The sequence below is a fragment of the Tamandua tetradactyla genome, chromosome 5, assembly GCF_023851605.1.
Source record: "Tamandua tetradactyla isolate mTamTet1 chromosome 5, mTamTet1.pri, whole genome shotgun sequence".
NCBI lineage: Eukaryota > Metazoa > Chordata > Mammalia > Pilosa > Myrmecophagidae > Tamandua > Tamandua tetradactyla.
In genome coordinates, this window is record NC_135331.1 from 165,527,652 (window position 1) to 165,548,712 (window position 21,061).

Consider the following 21,061-nt stretch of genomic DNA (forward strand, 5'->3'; position numbering starts at 1 on the left):
AGAGCCCTTCTATTTCTGGTATATTGCATTCTGGCAGCTAGCAAACTAGAACACCTGTCTTTTCCTATCTGTCCCTATTGCTCCCTTTAGTATTTCTTCAGAGCCAGTCTCTTGGTCAGAAACTCTCTTAGTGATTTTTTGTCTGAAAATGTTTTAATTTCCCCCTCATTTTTGAAGGACAATTTTGCTGGATATAGAATTCTTCATTGGCAGTTTTTCTCTTTTAGTAACTTGAATATATCATCCCACTGTCTTCTCTCCTCCGTGGTTTCTGCTGAGAAATCTACACATAGCCTTACTGGGCTTCCCTTGTAAGTGATGGATTGCTTTTCTCTTGCTGCTTTCAAGATTCTCTCTTTCTCTTTGACGTGTGACATTCTGACTAGCATATGTCTTGGAGTACATCTATTTGGATCTATTCTCTTTGGGGTATGCTGTACTTCTTGGATCTGTAATTTTAAGTTGTTCATAAGAATTGGGAAGTTTTTAGTGATAATTTCCTCCATTAGTTTTTCTCCTCCTTTTCTCTTCTCCTTCTGGGACACTGACAACACGTATATTTGTGCACTTCATGTTGTCATTCAATTCCCTGAATCCTTGTTCATATTTTTTCATTCTTTTCCCTATATTTTCTTTTTCTTGTCGGATTTCAGATGTACCGTCCTCCAGGTCACTAATCCTATCTTCTGCTTCTTGAATAACATTGTAGGTTTCCATTGCATTTTCATCTCTTCTGCTGTGCCTTTCATTCCCATAAGTTCTATGATTTTTGTTTTCAGACTTTCGATTTCTTCTTTATGTTCATTCCTTGCCTTCTTTATATCCTCCCTCAATTCACTGCTTTGATTTTTGATGAAGTTTTCCATGTCTGTTCGAATATTCTGAATTAATTGTTTCAACTCCTGTATCTCATTTGAATTATAGGTTTGTTCCTTTGACTGGGCCATATCTTCAATTTTCTTAGTATGATTTTTTTTTGCTGGCATCTAGGCATTTGATTACCTTAATTAGTTTATTCTGGAGATTGTTTCCACTTTTTTTACCTAGGATTTTCTTGCTGGATGACTTTGTTGTCTATCTGATCTTTGACAATCAATTCAGCTTATTCTAGACCACTAGCTTAGGTTTTGTTTAACAGATCAGAATTTTTCAGTTTTTGTTTTCTTGTTCTTTGCCTTGCCTTTTTCCCCCACTTAGGAGGGTCTACTTAGGTATTACAGACCCCAGCCAGATTTTCCCAGACCAAATTGGCCTCCTTTCAGGAGGAAAGAGTCACCTGCGTCAGTTTTCCCTCAGGGTGAGACCCAGCAGGTTGAAAGGCTTTCCTATGAAACCTCTGGACTCTGCAGTTTTCCTATCCTGCCTGGTATGTGGTGCTTGTCTGCCTGCGGTTCCCACCAGCATAAGGTGATGCGGTACCTTTAACTTCAGCAGACTCTCCCTGTTGGGGGCATTGTTGAGATAGAGGAGAGGTTTTACACTGGCTTTAATCGCTTCACTTTTCCAGACCCTGGGGCCTGAATTCCTTGAGGGAAGGATTCCATCTGAGCTGGGCCCCACCCCTCTCCTGGGGAAGGCACAGGCTGCAGACAAACACTCAAACAAGCTTAATTCTGCCTATGCCTGGGCATTTGGAGCCTGAGAAGCCTTGCAGCTGTATCCAAAGAGTAGTCAAGCTGTAGAAATACAGCGACAAACAGGAAAAAAAAAATCTTTTTCAGAGCAGGACCCCCATCTTTTGGATTTGTCAATCAAGAGCTTAAGTTGGTATGGTGGTTTGTGTATCTCCAGGGCCTATGTGTCCCCTCCTTTCCTTCAGGTCCCAGACCCTTTCAAGTACTATGTGCTGTCTAATCCAAAAAACCTGTTTTTTGTTTGTTTTTTTTCCTTTTTTCTTTTTCTGTCAGCCTGCCCCCTCTGCACTGGGGCAAAAACAAGCAACCTCAGCTTTTACTTGAGGTTCATTCGAGCTGGGGGCCTATTTTTAGTAGTCAGAATTTGTTAATTAATTCCACAATTGGAGCTCGGTTGTGCTCAGCCCCTGCTGCTGGTAAAGTCCCTTTCCTTTCCCCTCTGGGAACCAGCCTGTGGAGGAGGGGAGCTGACCACCACCGCTTGGGGAACTCACAGTTCTGGGTGGGCTCACAGCCAGTCCAGTTGGTCCAGACTGGGGTACGCTCTGTGTCTGGTCACTGACGTGGCCCCAGCAGTTGTTCTGTACTATTCCTGGTTATTTACTAGCTTCTCTGGAGGAGAAACTAAATCCCACACCTTACTAAGCTGCCATCTTGGCCCCCTCCTTTTTTATTTTTTATTTTTTGTTACATTTTTTAGTGTGGCTGGCAGAAAATTTTAAATTATGCTGTTGGACAGTGCTTACATAGTACCCCTGGGACTTCACTAGGTTCACTTCACCATCTCCCTAACATATCTCTTCCCCCACAAGTCATCTTTCTTTAGGGTAGCATATTTTCTTTCAGATTTTTGCTATATATTTTTTTTTTTTTTTTTTTTTTTTTTTTTTTAAAGGAAAGACAGAGAGAAGGAAGGAAGGATAGAAGGAAGGAAGGGAGGAAGAAAGGGAAACATTTTCTTGTTTTATTGTATTTTGTTTCTCCGTTTTTGTTACATGGGCTGGGGCCGGGAATCGAACCGAGGTCCTCCGGCATAGCAGGCAAGCACTTTGCCCGCTGAGCCACCGCGGCCCGCCCTTTTTGCTATATATTTTTAACATATGTTTATAGACATAGAACAAATACTACACATCTATAAACATAGAACAAATACTATGCATCTATAAACACAGAGAAAGTGCTATACATTTTCCCATACAAATGATTCATATACATATGGTATTGTAACTTGCTTTATTCACTTAATATAATTTGAAGACTTTTCTGTGTCAGTACATATGGAACTACTTAATTCTTTTAAACTGCTGGACATTACTCTATAGTATGGGATGTACCACAATTTATTATTTACATAATATTTTAAAATAGTAAATATTTAGGTTATTTCCAATTTTTCATTATCATAAACAATGCTTCAGTGAATATCCTCATAATGTATGTGCCTATATGGGAAGATTTCTGTAGGATATGTCCCCAGAAATGAAATGACAGGCTCAAAAAGTATGTCATTTAAAACTGTTAGATACTGCTGAATGGGCTACTCTACTTGCAAAACAAAAAGATAAATGATTTGGTTTATGGGCATCTATAATTTCTCCATGAGTCTATGAAATGAGAAAGACACAAGCTCCACATCAGGGATTCAATGAAGAAAAACAATTGCAAAATATGCCCCAAAGTCAGCCAAGACTTAGCCCACTGATTACTGTGCCAGGCACCTTCTTGCAGTGATTGCCTTGATAATAATGATTCCCCTTTCCCTGAAAAGACTGCCTCTCTTCCCCACTGAGATCATAAGGTAGATGATAGGTGCCACACCTGTGGTCTGTGACCCCACGTGCTGAGTGTGACCCAGGGAAATCTGAAAGTCAGGATTGTCTGGAAGTTGCTAAAGGCAACTTCAGTTATTCACATATCAATTTTATTATTTCTGTACATACCAACTGTACTCTTAGGGACTTGAGATTTAAATCTTATTTTTAAATCCTCTTCCTTTAGAGAAGCCAGAGAGCAAACAGCTTTAGAGCATAGATTATAGAACCAGACTGCCCAGATTCATATTTCAGCTCTGCCACTTAATAGCTGTGTGACTTTAAGCAGTTTGCTTATCCACTTTCAGTATTCCAGTCTTTTTATCTATAAAGTGAAGACAATAACATCTATGTCATAGGGTTCTGGGTTAAGTAAATGTACATATAATTCTTAGAACAATAATTTCATATAGTAAATGCTCAATTAATGTTAATTATTGCTAGTTTTAAATCAACTCACCCTTCTATTTAAATAAGTCTTTAGAGGAGACTTCACATCCCAAGGATAGGAGAAGAATGGTTGACTCACAGTGGAGCAAGACCTGAACCTGTGGTCAGGGGAAACCATTCATTAAAGCACCACAGGCATTCTTGAGGTGGCATCCTGGGTTTGGTGTAGATTGCTTCCCTAGACTTCCAGGTGCTTCTCTAGACTTCCAGGTGCTTCCCTTGGTAATGGGCCATCCTTTCTGCCCCTCTGGTCCCACCCCCAATCCCTACCCTTGACTAGCCATTAAAGTTCCTCTGTGTACCTATCAAAACTCACTGATCTAGATTAATATGTCCATGTTATAGATGAGGATCCAGCAGACAGGAAAAGGTCAAGTGAATTAGTTAAGGTCCCACAGGTTGTGGATGTAAAAACTAAAATCCAGGTACCCTAACTCCCACCAGTGCTTGTTTTTTTTTTTTTAACATGGGCAAGCACCAGGAATCGAACCCGGGTCTCTGGCATGACAGGTAAGAACTCTGCCACTGAGCCCCTGCTGCCTGCCCCCATCAGTGTTTTATTCCTACAGTCAATACAATTTTTCATGAGCAAAGAAAAATAAAAATTTTTTTTCATATTAACACCTTATCTTCTCAAAAAGAAAACAGCTAAATATTTCAGGTAATCAGTATTTCAAGTTGGTCAGGGATGACTCTAGGAAAGTCTATAAGTTTGTTTCTGAGTACCTGTCTCTCTCCAGTACTTGACCATTTTCTGTCTCAGGTATCCACTGCCCTCCAGTTCTTATTTTGCCTTTCCATAGAACATTTCCCTGGGAATAATCATAAGTAATTTATACTTTAGAGTAAATTTAACTCTATCCAAACAGCTAGTTTTGTTATTAGAAAGCCCTAGTTTTGAATACTAGCTTCATTTCCTATGAGCCACAGAACAATTTATTTTACCTCCCCAAATCTCAGTTTGCTCACTTGAAAATGGAGTTAGCAAAATGCATTTCATAGGAACAATGTAAGGAAGTAATAAATTTCATTCATTTGTGCATGAAACCAGGATTTATGGGATATCAAATATTTGCTGACAAATAACACACATTTTCTAATGACAATGACTCTTAGAGGGGTAAACAGACAATAAATGACTTTTTAATAAAGTGCATGTAGTTCTTCAGTTTTGTTTATCCACTCAAACAATATTTATTAAGCATCTTTTATTGGCAGGTACTACCCTAGCAGTTTGGAATACAGGGTAGACTAAAACATGGTTCCAGAATTTATAGTCTAGTGAGGAAGGGGCTTACCTTCTTCCTCAGCTAGACTTAAATTTAGGATGCTTTTCAGAACAAAAGAATAACAGAGACCTTGGATGCCTATCATCTAATACTGCTGCCTCCTTTTACAGTAGTAGAAATAGAGGCTAAGTATCAACCTTGTTCAAATTTATTCTGTTCAGGTAGTAATCCTTTTAGGTAGCCAGAAGTATAAGTCTTACATTCTAATTTTTTCTATATATTACACAACCCCAAGTTGCTGATTAAACAATTTAAATATAAGTTTACAGGATGGAAGTTCCACAGAAAACTTCTGTTTAGTGATAAAACAGAACCAGGTAGCAGAGAATTATCCAAATTCTTTTACTGTGCTTGAATTTAGAAGTTTCAGAAATGGTAACTTTGAATTTGTAAGGACCTCCAGGAAAATGGAGGAATAAGGAGAGAGCTGCAAGGCTCATTCCTCTCCCCAAAGCAGCAAATAGACTGACAGAAATGGTCTGAATGGGGCTCTGTAGATCAGGGGAGCTCTGTGTAGCATCAAGGGAAATGCAGGATGAAGAGGCTGAGAAACTGTAGTCAGAGACTGTGAGTAATTCCATCTGCAGCTCCTGGAGCCCACATCCACCCTTGAGACATGCAGCATGGGGTGGTTCTGCTTGGTGGGCTGCTGAGGACTGGGACAGCCAGGGGAATTCTCCACCTCAAGTACAGGGTAGGACACAGCCTAGTACTGATCCAGCTATTCATCAATGAATTTAGACTACTGGATCCCAGTGTTTTAGCCCATCCCCATAAGGAGCTGTTGCCACTGTTTCCATGGCTTCAGAGGTAGAACTGGCAAAGAGCCAAATATAGCCTGCCTTAGAGGGGCTCAGGGGAGTAGGTTGCTGAAGAGTTCCATAAGCTGGCAGGCTAGGAAAGTACAACCTCAGGAAGAGGAAAAAATACTTTTGAACTCTTTCCTGAACCTCTCCTCAGGGTCCTCTGGATCTGGTCTGTGTCTCCTACATGGGAACCAGCCCTGTTTTGGCTGGGAAATATTGATAAACATACCAAAGAAGAGTCTTAACACAAACTCAATCAACAAAAAAATCCTAGGCAAGAGAGAGAAATAGATCTACAGAATAAATGCATCTAGATAATCAGATTCTCAAATATCTGCAAAAAATTACAAGCCACATAAGACACAGTGGAATGTGTGGCCCATTAACTGGAAGAAAAAAATGGCCCAGTTAAAGGAAGAAATTAAAAAGTGGAAGAGACACCGAATTTGGAACAACTAATCAAAGATGTTCAAACTCTCCTAAATCAATTCAAAGAGATGGTTAAAGATATAAAGATATCAAGAAGACACTGGGTGGGAATAAACAAGGATTTGAAAGCATGCAAAGAAAAAATAACAGACCTTATTGGAATGGAAGCTGCAACAGATGAAATTAAAAATTTCAGAGGCATACAACAGCAGCTTTGAAGGGCAGAAGAAAGGATCAGTGAGCTAGAAGACAAAGCATCCAAATTTGAACAGACAAAAGAATGGACAGAAAAAAAAAATGGGAAAATTTGATCAAGGATTCAGGGAAATGACTGACAACATGAAGTGTATAAAAATATGTATCATGGGCGTCCCAGAAGGAGAAGAAGAGAAAGGAACAGAAAGAATATGTGAGGAAATAATGGCTGAAAATTTCTCAACTCTTACAAAAGACACAAATATGCATATTGAAGAAGCATAAAATATATTCAAAACAGAATAAATCTGAATAGACCCTTTCCAAGACATGTACTAATCAGAATGTCAAACGCCAAATACAAAGAGAGAACTCTTAAAGCAACAAGAGAAAAGTGATTCACCACATACAAGGGGAGCCAAATAAGACTAAGAGCCGATTTCTTATCAGAAACCATGGAAGCAAAAAGGCAGTCATACAATAATTTAAGATACTGAAAGAGAAAAATTTCCAGCCAAGAATTCTTTACCAGCAAAACTGTCCTTCAAAAATGAGGGAAAATCGAAGATATTCTTAGATAAAGAGAAGCTGAGAGAGTTTGTTTACAAGAGAACTGCCCTACAAGAAATACTAAAGGGAGTCCTGCAGGCTTAAAAGAAAACAGAGGCTTGGAGGAGTATGTAAAAATGAAGATCATTAGTAAGGGTAAATAAAAGGATAAAATGGGAGAAAAAAAAAAGATATGTCAAATAAAAGCAAAAGAATAAAATGGTTGAAGTAATTACTGCCTTTACATTAATAATACTAAATGCCAAACGATTATACTCCCAGTCAAAAGACACAGTTTGGCAGAATAGATTAAAAACATATGATCCATGTCCATGGTGCCCCTAGGTACATGAGGCAAACAGTGGCAAAAATGAATAGCCTAATAGAGATCTTTACAACAATAGTTGGAGACTTCAATACACTACTCTTGTCAATAGATAAAACATCTAAGGAAACAGAGAACCTAAGTGATATGATAAATGAACTAGACCTAACATATATATAGAACACTGCACCCCAAAGTAGAAAGATATATATTCTTCCCAAGTGCTCCTGGATCATTCTCCAGGACAGATCACGTTACTCACAAAACAGGTCTTAATAAATTTAGAAAGGCTGAAATTATACAGAAATGGTAAGCTATTAGTGATCCTTCAGATATGGTATGTAGATATATCATTTATTCAGATGAAATTTTTAAAAACTTGAACTAGTATCTGACAAATAATCTTAAACATAAATCAACATTAATTACATAGCACTAAAATAATCAAAGACGATCACAAAGAACAATTTTATAATCCAATCAATGAAGTTAGCCCATTTATGCATAATAAACAGAAACAGAGACATCTGAAAATATACCATTAACCCAAGAAAATACTTTGCAAAACAGGTCAGGTGTGCAAATTTTGGATTGAGTACCAAATAGTTATAAACTTAAGGATCTGACTTCCATAAAGACCTCTAAGACCATAGTATTCATCTTCTTCTCTCCATGTATCTGACCTTTACTTCTTGTTCTGGCCTTCTGGATCTACAGTATTTATCTTCACTTCTGAAAGAAGTGAGTAATACAGCTTACTAAAATATGCACACTCTTTGAGAACATACGCTTTTGACAAAAGACTAACGAAATATACTAGAGAAGGATGGCCAAATGTACACATGGTCCAACAACACTGTATTTTGTGAGTACCAGTGATGTGCCGAGCACAATACTTGGTGCTGCCTTTATACCATAAGCACACCAGAGTCCTGCTCTCAAGGAGTTTAGACTGTGATGAGGAGAAAACTACATATTCTTATCAGCAAATATTTTACTCAGGCATTCAAATGACATACCAGGCAGCAGCTTAAAAAAAAAGTTTGTATTCAGAGGATTACACAGAGGAGAACTTAAAGCTTATCTAATATACTTCTAACTCATAAATACGCGAACCTCTCCACTCCATAATATTTTCTGTAAACAGCCATTTGAGAGTGTGGCTGCCTACATTACTGTGTTTATTCTGACCAAACTGTCCAATTTCTCTGTGTTTTCAAGTAAATCTATCTCGTTCCACTTTGAGGTTTTTAATACTTCTTTTCATGCTTTTAAAAATTTCAGATTTAATCATCCTGGCCCTGTGCTGCCATCACTGTCTTCACTACGCACTAGTCCAGCTAATTCTTGTGTCCACACTATGGTTTCTTTTTTAAAGGAAACCAGTTTTCTTTTACCATTCTGCGCACTTAGATTTTCTCCAAATCAAGTCCAATCACTTAAAAGAATGATCTAAGCCTATAAAATTATTTTTTTTAAAGAATTGATAAGGCCTGTCTTTACAAATGACTGTGCTTGTAAGTAGCTTCAAAGATTAATGACTAAAAAAAATAAATAAATAAAATTAATAAGGCTATAAGGAGTAAGACAGACTTGAAATTCTGAGTAGAGGACACCAATTTCTCCCTTTAAAAGTCTTCCTAAGAGTTAGTTGATCATATCAAATGGTTCATAAACCAATTTGGATAGCAAAGATAAGCAGAAGGTTAAAAAGAGAAAGAGAGAAAGTCATTTAATACTCAATTCAGAATACATATTACACATACATGCATTTACATACATATACACATTACATCTCTTAAAATATGTTAATTTTAATCAGTATATGTGTAGGCTTCTATGACCACATGAAATAGCCCACTCCTAGAAATACATGGAAAAAAATACTTTAAAAACTAAATATTTTGATTTGTAACTTAAGAATATCAGAATAGGTAAAAACTGAGAATTATTCACCTGGAGTATCTGATCATCATTTTCATGATCAAAAATTATTTATAGAATACCTACTATGTGGAAATCCCTGCGAGTACAAAGTATAAAAGAAGAGTTTTTATTTTTTAGTGAGTATGTATCAAAGTGTGAGTGGGTATGCATTCTTTCTCGTCAAGTTTAAGGCATGGTCTCTGAGTGGGGGGTGGCTCTATGGAGAGGTGACAAAAGAGTTGGGCTTTTCTTGGAAGAAGGAAACTCAGATCAAGGAGAACAAAGCTCTTGCGACTGCTCAGCCTGGCTGATGCCAGGTAAGCTGGCCCAGCAGCACCCTGGGGCTCTGCAGTTGGTCTGCGGCTGCTGCTGCTGGGCCCAGCAGGGTTCATGGAGCAGACAATGTGCAGAGTGGACTGCTGCCACGGAACAGTTAGAGAATGGCTGCAACCAGCACCCTGAAAGAGGAATCTGGGAGGAGGGTAGGTTTAAGACAAAGGCTTGGATGTCTCCTCTCAGAAAGGGCCTTAGAGAAAAAGAAGTGAGAACAAAACAAGAAGGAAGGAAGAAAGCCTAGGAACATCCTTCATTTTCTGGCTACTGACCCAAATGACTGAATGAATTAAGGAGAACAAAATGATTAAATCTGTATTATATGCAAAAAAAAGTCATTTTCACACAGAGGGAAAAGAAAATTCACATGCTTATTATATATTACCTAACTAAGGTTACTTAAACCAAGGAAATGTGAACAGTTAGGTCTTAAGATATTACCAAAAAATATTCACTGCTAGTTAATGATCAGAACGTTAAGTCATTATACTTACTACCTAATTTCACCAGCATACTTTCAGCTGGACACATATACCCTGCGGGTGGTCTAAAACAGAAGTGGCCTATGGAGTCAACTTAGTTTGAAGAAAGCAGAGAAAAGAGTGAGACTAGCTTTGCCCTTTTCCTTCATTCTCATTCTGAAGAAAAGAATGCAGTGAAGACTCTGCCCCAGAATGGGACCCAGAGCATTCTGGCTTGCCCTTGGAGCAAGCCCACTTACAAGATAAAAATGTATCCACAGTTCTACTTCCCTTGGCCTCAAGTGAAGTATAATTCAGATGATTCCTAACTGAACTGCCTTTCCAAGGTCTTGCCCTATCATAAACCCTCTCCATAGGGAAGGATTTAGCCAGGAGTCCTGAGAGGAGAGAGAGCTGTGAAATATTTGTGCCATTATTGTGCTGTTCCTCAGATGGCTCAAGGTAGGTCGCTATCATTCTGAATCCCTGATAACACAAGCAGTTTACTTGCTCTATATTTCCACAAAGGGCTTACGTGACTATTCCGATCATATTATTAATGGCATACCTTGAACTATTATCATATGGCACCACCTTAGCTGGATATTTATCATGTTTGATTATCAATTACAAACATTATTTCATTTAATATTTGACTTAAATCCTAAAGAAGACCTAGAATAACTTTCTATCAATATCTGTGTATTGTTTTTACATTTTTATAATATAGCAAATTAAAAAATGATATTAAACCCTACTCATTACAAAACAGTTCAAATTTAAGTAAATTTAGCAAAAATAAGCATGGTTTACATTCTGGGTTTTCTTCCCTCTAGAGCACAATTTTGATAGGATCTGGAGTAAAAGACGAATAAGACAGTGCAGTCCTCAAAGAGTTTATACTCTGATCATGAGAAATTTGAAAGCAGATAATGTCAAAGTATGGTGAATATACTACAGTAAATAAGAATATGGATTTGGAGTAAAAAAAGATGTAATTTAAATCCCAATCTGCCACTTACAGGCTGGATGATCCTGGATAAATTATTTACCACGTCCCAGCTTCACTGCCCTCATCTATAAGGGGATATGCATGGTCATTTTTCTTTGCTACTAGCACTTTAATCCTATACACAGGGTGCTGTGGAAGGCTGGAAAAGGGGTCCTTAGTTCAGTGTGGGGTTAAGAAAGGTTTCCTGGAGAAGATGACAGCTGAGCTGTGTCTGAGGGATAGCTAAGAGACAGTCACCTAAAGAAAAGTAGGGACGTTGACCCAGGCAGAGGAAACAGCATGAGCTGTGAGGCATGAAACAGTATAGTGTATGCAGGATACTGCAAGTATGTGGTATTTGCCAGAAGGTCTAGTGCAAAAAACAGTCATCACTCAATTCCCTCTTTCTCTGATTTCCTATAGCATAGTGGTCTCTTCTTCTACATGGTTGACCATCCATCCCTCCAGAAATATCCTCGCTATCCTATGACAGCTATGTTGGATTTGTCCATTAAGGACACCTCAGCCCTACAAAGGAAGGTGGACTGGGCTCCTCCTGAACCCTTCACGAAACTGCTCTTTCTCTTTGTTTTAGTGAGACAAGAAGTGCTGACTTGCAGAGGTCATGTTGCTGAGTGGTTAAGAATACAGGCTCTGGGGTTAGATTGCGTGGGCTCAAATTCTAGTCCAACTACCAACTATTGTGTCATTTTGAGCAAATTACTTTGCCTCTTAGTGCTTCAGTTTCCCCCATCTGTTAAAAGGAAATGATAAAAACACCTACCTCTTAAGGTTGTTCTGAGGATGCAGTGAGTTAATGCATGCAAGAAAACCAGAATGGAACCTGACTGCTAGTAAATACTATCTAACAAAATTAAAATTCTATGTTTCATGGACGAGACATCCTTAAGAAGGAAGAGAATGTGCTCTATTAGAGATGTGATCATCTGTGAAGTACAAAAGGAATAAAGAGGAGCAAAGAAGAAAACTAATATGTATTAAGTATACACTAGATGTCAAATACTTCATTAAGTGCTTCATATATATTTTTTTCATCTGATCCTCACAAGAGCCATGCTAAGTAGGTGGAAATGTCTCCATTTTTATACATGACTACAGTGGGGCTCAGAGAAGTTAAGAAATTTGTCTAAGACAAATGGACTGGATCAGGATTCAAAACCATGGGTGGATGAATCGATAGCCATGTTCTACTAACAGTGACTTCTTTTTACCTCCTTGGACTTCCGTTTTCTTGTTCGAAAATTAAGATATCAGAGTTCATGTCACCAAGAAGAAACCTGAGGTTTGCCTAATTTTTCACATGATATTCTGGGACTACTCCATGAAATATGAACATGTTTGAATCTCATGTACTATGTGGAGGATTCTACTTGATAAAATCATGAATTGCAGTCTATAAACCAACGGTACACTTCCTTATCTAGAAGTTCAGAGTATATAACAATTATATCGGGGAACAAAGATATCATTCTTTTAGAAGTCTAATTTTAGACACTGTCATATCAATTAAGTCCATCAACATTTGTTTTATAACATGAGGTAGTACCCAATTCTAATTTTTTATTCACATTTTTCCAAACCTAAATGTTGTGTAACGTGGTTGTTAGGTATCTGCTCTCTTTTATTGCCAAAGATTATAAACTTTTTATAATAAATACACATACATACACACACACAAATCAGTTTATAAGGGTCTTGCCACATGCTCGCCCCTACATGATAAAACAGACTCAGAGAGGCGCTTCAAATACTTTAAAATACACAAAACTTAGACAAAGTAAGAGTGTAGGGGACAGTAAACAAACAATCCTCTATAAAGACATTCTATATACAAAACATTATTTTAAGGAAAACATTACAAATTCACTTTTTTTAACTTAAAAAATACATAATTTTTCTTTAATTAGAGTTTCCCATATAACTATGAGTGGGTTCCAGCGATGCAAGCCATATTTATTAGTAGCAGCATGTCAAACAGGAGTTGACAATTACAGTCTCTATCAATACATATTATGCCAGACGGTAATGAGCCATCCACAAAGGGCTAGCCATCCAAAATAATCATGATGCTTTCCAGAGAAATGTCGAAGAGGTTATGGTTTATTACACAGCGCTCATTAGATATACAGTAGCAGCATTAGCAATTTTTCCTTCATTTGCGTCTCATTTAAGGATCTGCCCCCACAAGCACAGTCAAATTAATACACAAGGTTAAAACTATTATGCACCCCCCAATTAAGTTGCATTTTATTTTACAGTAATGGTGGATCAAAGGTCCTTGGAATATATTATTTGCAAAACCATTATCTAACACAGAATATTAACAAAAGGGAAAAGAAAAGCAATGCTTGCCTGCGCGGCTTTGACAGGAACAAAGGCACACTGTTTGAAATGAGGAAACACCACATTACTTAATTACGTACTCCTTAAAAAAATATTTAAAAAATAACACTAAGGTTGTGACATCAACTGACAAAGTTTACAAAATTAAAATTAATGATGAAGTGCCAGCCCATACTTTGAAATGCTTCATTTGCATCAACTTAGTTTTAAACATTTTTTGCATTGCTTTTGTGCATAATTTGGTTACAAATTACAAATTCACTGATCACTATAAACACTCATTTTCTTAAAAAGATAACCTGGTTCCTCATTTTTGTAGCAAACACCCATTATTGATATTTAATGAATTTTAATTTAAAGATATAACTAGAAAGGTCTGGTGAAGTAGGCAGTCCTTAGAACAAGTTATAAAAATGGAAATGGATACAGCTAAATAACAGATACTTAATGGACTTTGCCAAATCATCAAATAAACGATTAACAGTTTCAGAACTACAAACAAGGTGAACAGCTGTAGCAAAGAGATCTTTTCAAAAGATTTCTAAAGTCCTGATCAGTTGTTTAAACAGGTAAAACTTCTTATCATTAAAAGGACACTATTCCAAATATGCTTTCTCCATATTTTATTCACAGATTGCAACTGCTGTGATTATTCACGATCTCTTGCTTTCATTTAATGAACATTTACTGAGTGCCTGCGATATATCAGACCCTTTGAAAGGCTCTGAGAATCATCAAAAGAAAAAGAAAAAACTCCATAGAATCTCTGGCTTCAAGAAGCTCATGGTTAAATTTAGGGAAGAGACCAAATAATTTCAATCCTGGAGGGTAATGCCATTACAGAAGTAAACACAGGGTGCCAAGGGACCCTGGGGAAGGGGCCCTAGCCCAAGTCTTGATGGTATAAGGGAAGGATTCCCCAAGGAAGGAAGCAATACCTAAAGTGGGACCCAAAGGATAATTCTACTTAATAAAGAACTACAGGAAAAAGTATACCAAGATCGTGAAGTAGAGAGAGAAAGGATGCTAAAGTGGGACCTTTTACCTCAGAGTATCAGAACATACATTTTTAAAGGAATCTCTTTTAAAAGCTGATCCAAATTAGAAGAAAATATCCTGAAGGTGGATTGATGGACTTTATGAAATAAAAAATAGTTCACATGATCATGTTCTAAGCAAAACAAAACATTATCTTAAGGAAAACATTCTCTGGTCAAATCCACAAATGATCAGTTAGATCTGAGTTGTTCTAGTTTGCTAGCTGCCAGAACGCAATATGCCAAAACTGGAATGGCTTTTAAAAAGAGGAATTTGATAAGTTGCTAGTTTACAAAGTTCTAAGGCTAAGAAAAAGTCCCAATTAAAACAAGTCTATAGAAATGTCCAATTTAAGGCATCCAGAGAAAGATACCTTGGTTCAAGAAGGCCGATAAAGTTCAATGTTTTCTCTCTCAGCTGGAAGGGCACATGGAGAACATGGTGGCATCTGCTGACTTTCTCGTGGCTCTATAAAAGGGAGTCTCTCCAAAATGCTTCCTCTTTTAAAGAATTCCACTAAGCAACTCCACCTTCAATGGGTGGAGACACACCTCCATGGAAATCATCTAATCTAAAGTTACCACCCACAATTGGTAACTTTACCACAGATTGTTCACATCTCCACGGGAACAATCAAAATGCTCCCACCCAGCAATACTGAATGAGGATTCAAGGACATGGCTCTTCTGGGGTCCACCACAGATTCAAACTGGCACATTAGTGGATGAATAGCTCATCCATTTAACATTAACTATAAGTATGGCTGAATAACTTACCATGACCAAACTGAATTTCACTGGCTATTCTTCTGATCTTACCCCTGCAATTAAATAAATATTCTTATTTCTTTCCCCCTTAAACTGGTAAACGTGTGAGCTATAATAGCAGTATCTTATTTTTTTCATAAATTATGTCTAAATATATGTCTACTCTAAAATACCTTTAAGAGATAATAAACTTTTAGAGGACAGAGAATATATGGATTTAATTATTTTGGTATGTTACCCTGTATAGTTGATGCAAGTAGACACATACAAAAGTCTTCTTTAATAGAAATACCATTATGTCCTAGTACTACTATCATTTATGGATATGGTCTAGGACAGAATTCCTGAGTAGATTTTTAGGTGGTTTTAATTAGTAGTTTAGAGTGGTATCATGTGAGCAATACTTCCTTTCCCTGCAGAGTATAACAGATTTTATCTTTTTGTGATCTTTGTCAACCAGATCCTATATAAATTATGTTTTGAGTTTTTAAATGACTGCCACTCCCCCTTCCTCAGCAGTGTTTAATTTAGCAGTATTTGGCCTTCCAATATTTTTCATCTAATGAACGAATAATAAATATAGAATCCAAAGATTTTAAAAAGCTATACATAAAATTACGTATATAACCATACACATATTATGTACATATAGTTTTGTAAAAATATTGGCAGCATTATTTTTGCCGGAAATTTTGCTTGGCTGGATTTTTTCTGCAAGAAAAGTTCCAGGTTAAGAAAATTAGAAGCCACAAAAATATATAGATTTTTATGAGATGGCCACAGCATTAGAACAAGACATTAGATTGTTGAACTGCAGAAAAGGAAAAACCATATGGGTCCTGTACTGGTCATTTACTGCTTTAAATTCATTTCAATGCTATGCATAATTACGAATTTCAAGGAACAAAACAAGAATGAGACTGCTGCGTGGATACAGAGAAAAGCACATGACCCATTCTACAGGGGCATCCAGAAGCTCTGGCAGGGTGACTATTTTGTAAATGTGCCTTTTCTTCCCACAACTCTAAGGACTATAACCTATGCATGTGCTCTCACCTTGGCTTTATTTAGGTATTACTAGATGATAAGATGTTTGATAACAGCTAAAAAACATAACCAGCTGACGTGGGGAAAGTGTGAGGCAAATGTGTAACAACAGTATAATAAACTGAGAGAAAGAGGTACAAAATGGAGATGGGGTTCCCATAGCAATAAACTGATAATCGGAATTATAGACTTCAGTGGAGTTTCCAGAAATAAACCCCGTGTGTGTGTGTGTGTGTGTGTGTGTGTGTGTGTGCGCGCGCGCGTGTTTATGTGGTGAATCTATTTTATCTCAAAATATGAAAATGTCTGAATTTTAAGTTTGATGGCCCATTCCCTAAAGACAAAACACAGATTAAAATCTTGACTGACCTTCCAGTTATAGGAAAGGAGGGAACTCTGTTCTGGATACCACCAGCGCTATGGGATGCATCTCCAACTCCTTATTCTATGGGTTAAAAAAAAAAAAAAAATCCTGATACAATATTCATCATTTAGACAGGACCAAATTAGTAATGGTTGTCATTTCTATACCAAAAAATTTTAGATCTTTTTGATTCATGATAAGGCCTACATCAATGGTTTCCAGATCTTTAAGGATCTTCACAGTAGTAAGAGAGGTAAGTCATTTTTCTCTTTCCAAAACATCTAAAGAAAGCCATCGATTTGCCCCTGGATAAAAGTACATCTGTTGGTAAAATTTTCAGTTTTCTTTCATTTTGCATTCATTAACAAGATGTGATAATAGTCATAAGAAGCTCATATTGGCAGTTGCATGCATTTCTAATAATGGAAAATCAAGTAATCATTATTTTATATATAAAGTATATCTGGTAAACAGATACTCTTTTTTTTTTGCATGGGTAGGCACTGGGAATCGAATCCAGGTCTCTGGCACAGCAGGTGAGAACTCTGCCTGCTGAGCCATCATGGCTCGCTGAACAGATGCTTTTTTAAAGGATTATGGGAAGAATAACAGGAAGTTTGAGTGGAAAAGACATTGGGAGGTTATCATAACATAGTCTACACTGGCTAATTTCCCTCCAGTTCTCACCTCCCTTTCACAAAGGCATTCAACAGGAAGAAGCCGTCCACTTCAACACCACATGCAACAGGGAGCCAGAAGAGGTCAGCGGAGAGCAGTGCTAGGTGCCCCATTCTCCTACCCAGAGGGCTGGGCAGATTTCAAATCTGTTTACTCAAAAGGAGGAAGCCAAGAAGAAAGACTATATCCAATTCTTTACTTTGACACAATCAGAGATGATTTTAAGGCTGTGGTAATGTTTAAAGTATAAAAAAAATTTTTTAAGTCCATAGCCTTTTTCCTTCTAATTCTAAATAGATGGAGAACTTAACCATTTAGATTACATAGTTCCTGGGAGGGAAAAGAGAGGGAGATTTTATTTTTAAATATTTAAAGCGTATTTAAGTTTTCTACTCTCTTATTTGTTTTAGAATTAATTTTGAAGTTGGGGACTTTGTAATACTTTACCAATTCTTTTATTTACATTCTAACAGAATGTAAACAGGTAGAAAACAGAAATTCTCCCATAGTTGTAAAATAAATTTTTATACAAAAAATTCCTTGAGGAGGATAATGCCAATAAAAATGATAATGCCTTGATAACACCATAACAATTTTCTCTGAGATAAAAATCCATATTTCTCAAAAAACATGAGTTGCAGGTGAACAATAATTCCCATTTAAATATACTCAGTATCTGTTCATTCGTGCTTCTGGAAAAAAGAATGTAAATAAAAGAATTGATAAAGTATTACAAAGTCCCCAACTTCAAAATTAATTCTAAAAACAAATAAGAGAGTAGAAAACTTAAATACACTTTAAATATTTAAAAATAAAATCTCCCTCTCTTTTCCTTCCCAGGAACTATGTCATCTAAATGGTTAAGTTCTCCACCTATTTAGAATTAGAAGGAAAAAGGCTATGGACTTTTAAATACCAGTTCCTGCATTTTATCTTATTTCCCTTAGGAACTTTCTTCATTGAAAGTCCAGCTATAAGCTAAAGGATGTGAAAGCAGGCCTTAGCTAGTCCTTCTTGGGGGAGCTACTTCCTCATTAAGGCAGAGGTCAGGGTCTATGGAATATGTATGAATATAAATTTGCAAAACTGTGTACCAGGCACAGAAAGAATGGCAAACACAAAGGACTATAAGGTAGACCTGACTTCAGGGGTTTATTATTTCATGGGGAACCAACAAAATTAGAAAATTCTAAGGAAAGACCTAAAATGAATGGATGTTTTCAAGAGCTTACAATCATCTTGCCTGCCTCTCTAATTGTTCCTGAGGAAGATTAACTTCCAGCTGAAGTGCTGCAAACAGTATGAAACAAAATTTGTATAAGATACCTCTGAAAATAACAAGCTGCCTTTTAAATGCTACAGGTGTGCCACACACTAAAACAGGCTTCATGAAATTGAAGCCATTAACTGATTTAAACCCTAATAATTTTTAAACGTTTTTTATTGTTAAATATAACATATATACAAAGAAAAGAAAAAAGCAATGATTTTCAAAGTACACTTCAATAAATAGATACAGAACAGATTTCACAGTTTGTTATGGGTTACCATCCATTACTTCATATTTTTACTTCTAGCTGCTCCAAAACCCTGGAGGCTACAAGAATTTCTTTTCTTTTTTTGTAAAAAATAACATATATACAAAAAAGCAATAAATTTCAAAGTGCATTGCAACAATTAGTTGTAGAACAGATTTTGGAGTTTGGTATGGGTTACAATACCACCATTTTAGGTTTTTACATCTAGCTGCTCTAAGATACTGGAGACTAAAAGAAATATCAATATAAAGATTCAGCAATCATACACGTTTGTTAAACCCTACCTTCTCTGTATAACTCTATCATCACTTCTGATCTTTCTCCCACTCTTTATGGGTATTTGGGCTATGCCCCTTCTACCTTTTTCATGTTGGAAGGGGTTATCGATAGTATGGGAGAGAGGGATAGAAACAGTTGATGTTGTCGAGAGGGGGGCCTCTCTGCATGTCAGGACTTATCTGGTCCAGGACTTATCTGGAGGCTGTAAATTTCTGGACTGTTACCCTAGCGCATGGAACCTTTGTAGACACTTATACAACGCCCTCGGTGTTGTTTAGGGTTGGCTGGAATGGTTTTGGTTGGGGTTTGGCAAGTTATGATAGGTAGCAATGTCTAACCAGTTTCTGTAAGAGTGACCTCCTGAGTAGCCACTCAACTCTATTTGAACTCTCTCAGCACTGACACCTTATTTGTTACACTTCTTTAACCATTTTTGTTTAGGATGGCATTGTTGATCCCACAGTGTCAGGGCCAGACTCATCTCTGGGAATCAACTCCCAGGCCGCCAGGGAGACTTCCCCCCAGGATGTCATGTCCCATGTAGCAGGGAAGGCAAGAGAGACAGAGAGCTGAGCTTAAAAGAGAAAGAGGCCACATCTGAGCAACAGAAGAGATCCTCTGGAAGTAACTCTTAGGCATAGCTATAAGTAGGTTAAGCGTCCCCATGTCCCCATTGCATACATAAACTTCACAAGAGCAATCCTCAAAATCAAGGGCTTGGCCTATTGACTTGTAAACCTAATAATTTAAAACTATTCCATAATTTAAATTCCCTGACAATTCTAATTTTTCAGCTTATTTTTCTTATGTTACAATCGCTTTGGCTTATCTATAAGGAGAAAGAAAAAGTAAATTTATTTTTAAAAGTTCTGAGTTGAATAATTAAAAACAAAATACAGCAATGCATCTTAAGCACAAAGTACCCTTCCACTGTTGCCAGAAAACAACTAACAAAGGAGAGTTAAGAGAATTTCATAGCCATATTTCCTCACTCTCCTCCACTGGGAACATGGTCGTTTGCATGGCATAATAAGCTGTAAATTATAAACATTTTTACATAATGTGCTGCAAAGAAAAGCCTGCCAACTTTCTACTACACTGGATAGTGTTCAAGTGATTAACTATAGGTTTGGAAAGAAGGGGTGGAAATTTGTTTTGTGTCTCAGTTTGTTGGTTCTCTTATGCAAGATTCTAAAAATTCATTACATCATTATCTGCGATGAGTATGTAAGCTATTACAGTATAGTAACAGACTCTTCACAGTACTGCAGGATACAAATTATCTATGGACAGCAGCAAATCTTATAGGTGCATAATTAGCCACATATTTCCTTGAAATTGTAGCTCTAATGAGTATGAATGTAATGGTTTTCAATGCCAAAATCTTTAACACTAAGCACCTCAGGACTAACAATAAATGAAATACATTTTGTTCTGTTTACAGGGAAAGCCCATAAGACTTAGGGCACATGTCTTTAAAAAAAAGTGTATATGGGGGGGTTCCTGTATCAAAGGAAATATACAGGTATCTGTATTCCCCAACAGATAAAGAATAAATCTGTGAAAGGAAATGTGCAGTAGAAGAGACATGACATGCAAACATGAAAGATTTTATTTTAAAATGATCTAGAAATAATGTTGAAGATCCACATTCAACCTAATAAGAAGTTTCGTCTCACATAAATTAAAAAAAATTCATGGAGTACAAAGCGTGGCTAGCACAGTGCTGGGATTGTGAAGGTCAGGAAAAATCTAAAAGCTGGTTTCTATCCACCATACAATTCAAC

General features: G+C 37.0%; 1 protein-coding gene across 4 annotated transcripts in view; it reads right to left on the reverse strand.

Annotated features, from left to right (window-relative positions):
• Nucleotides 1-21,061, reverse strand: part of PDSS2 (decaprenyl diphosphate synthase subunit 2) — a 383,533-nt gene that overhangs the window by 177,721 nt on the left and 184,751 nt on the right. The window lies entirely within an intron of this gene.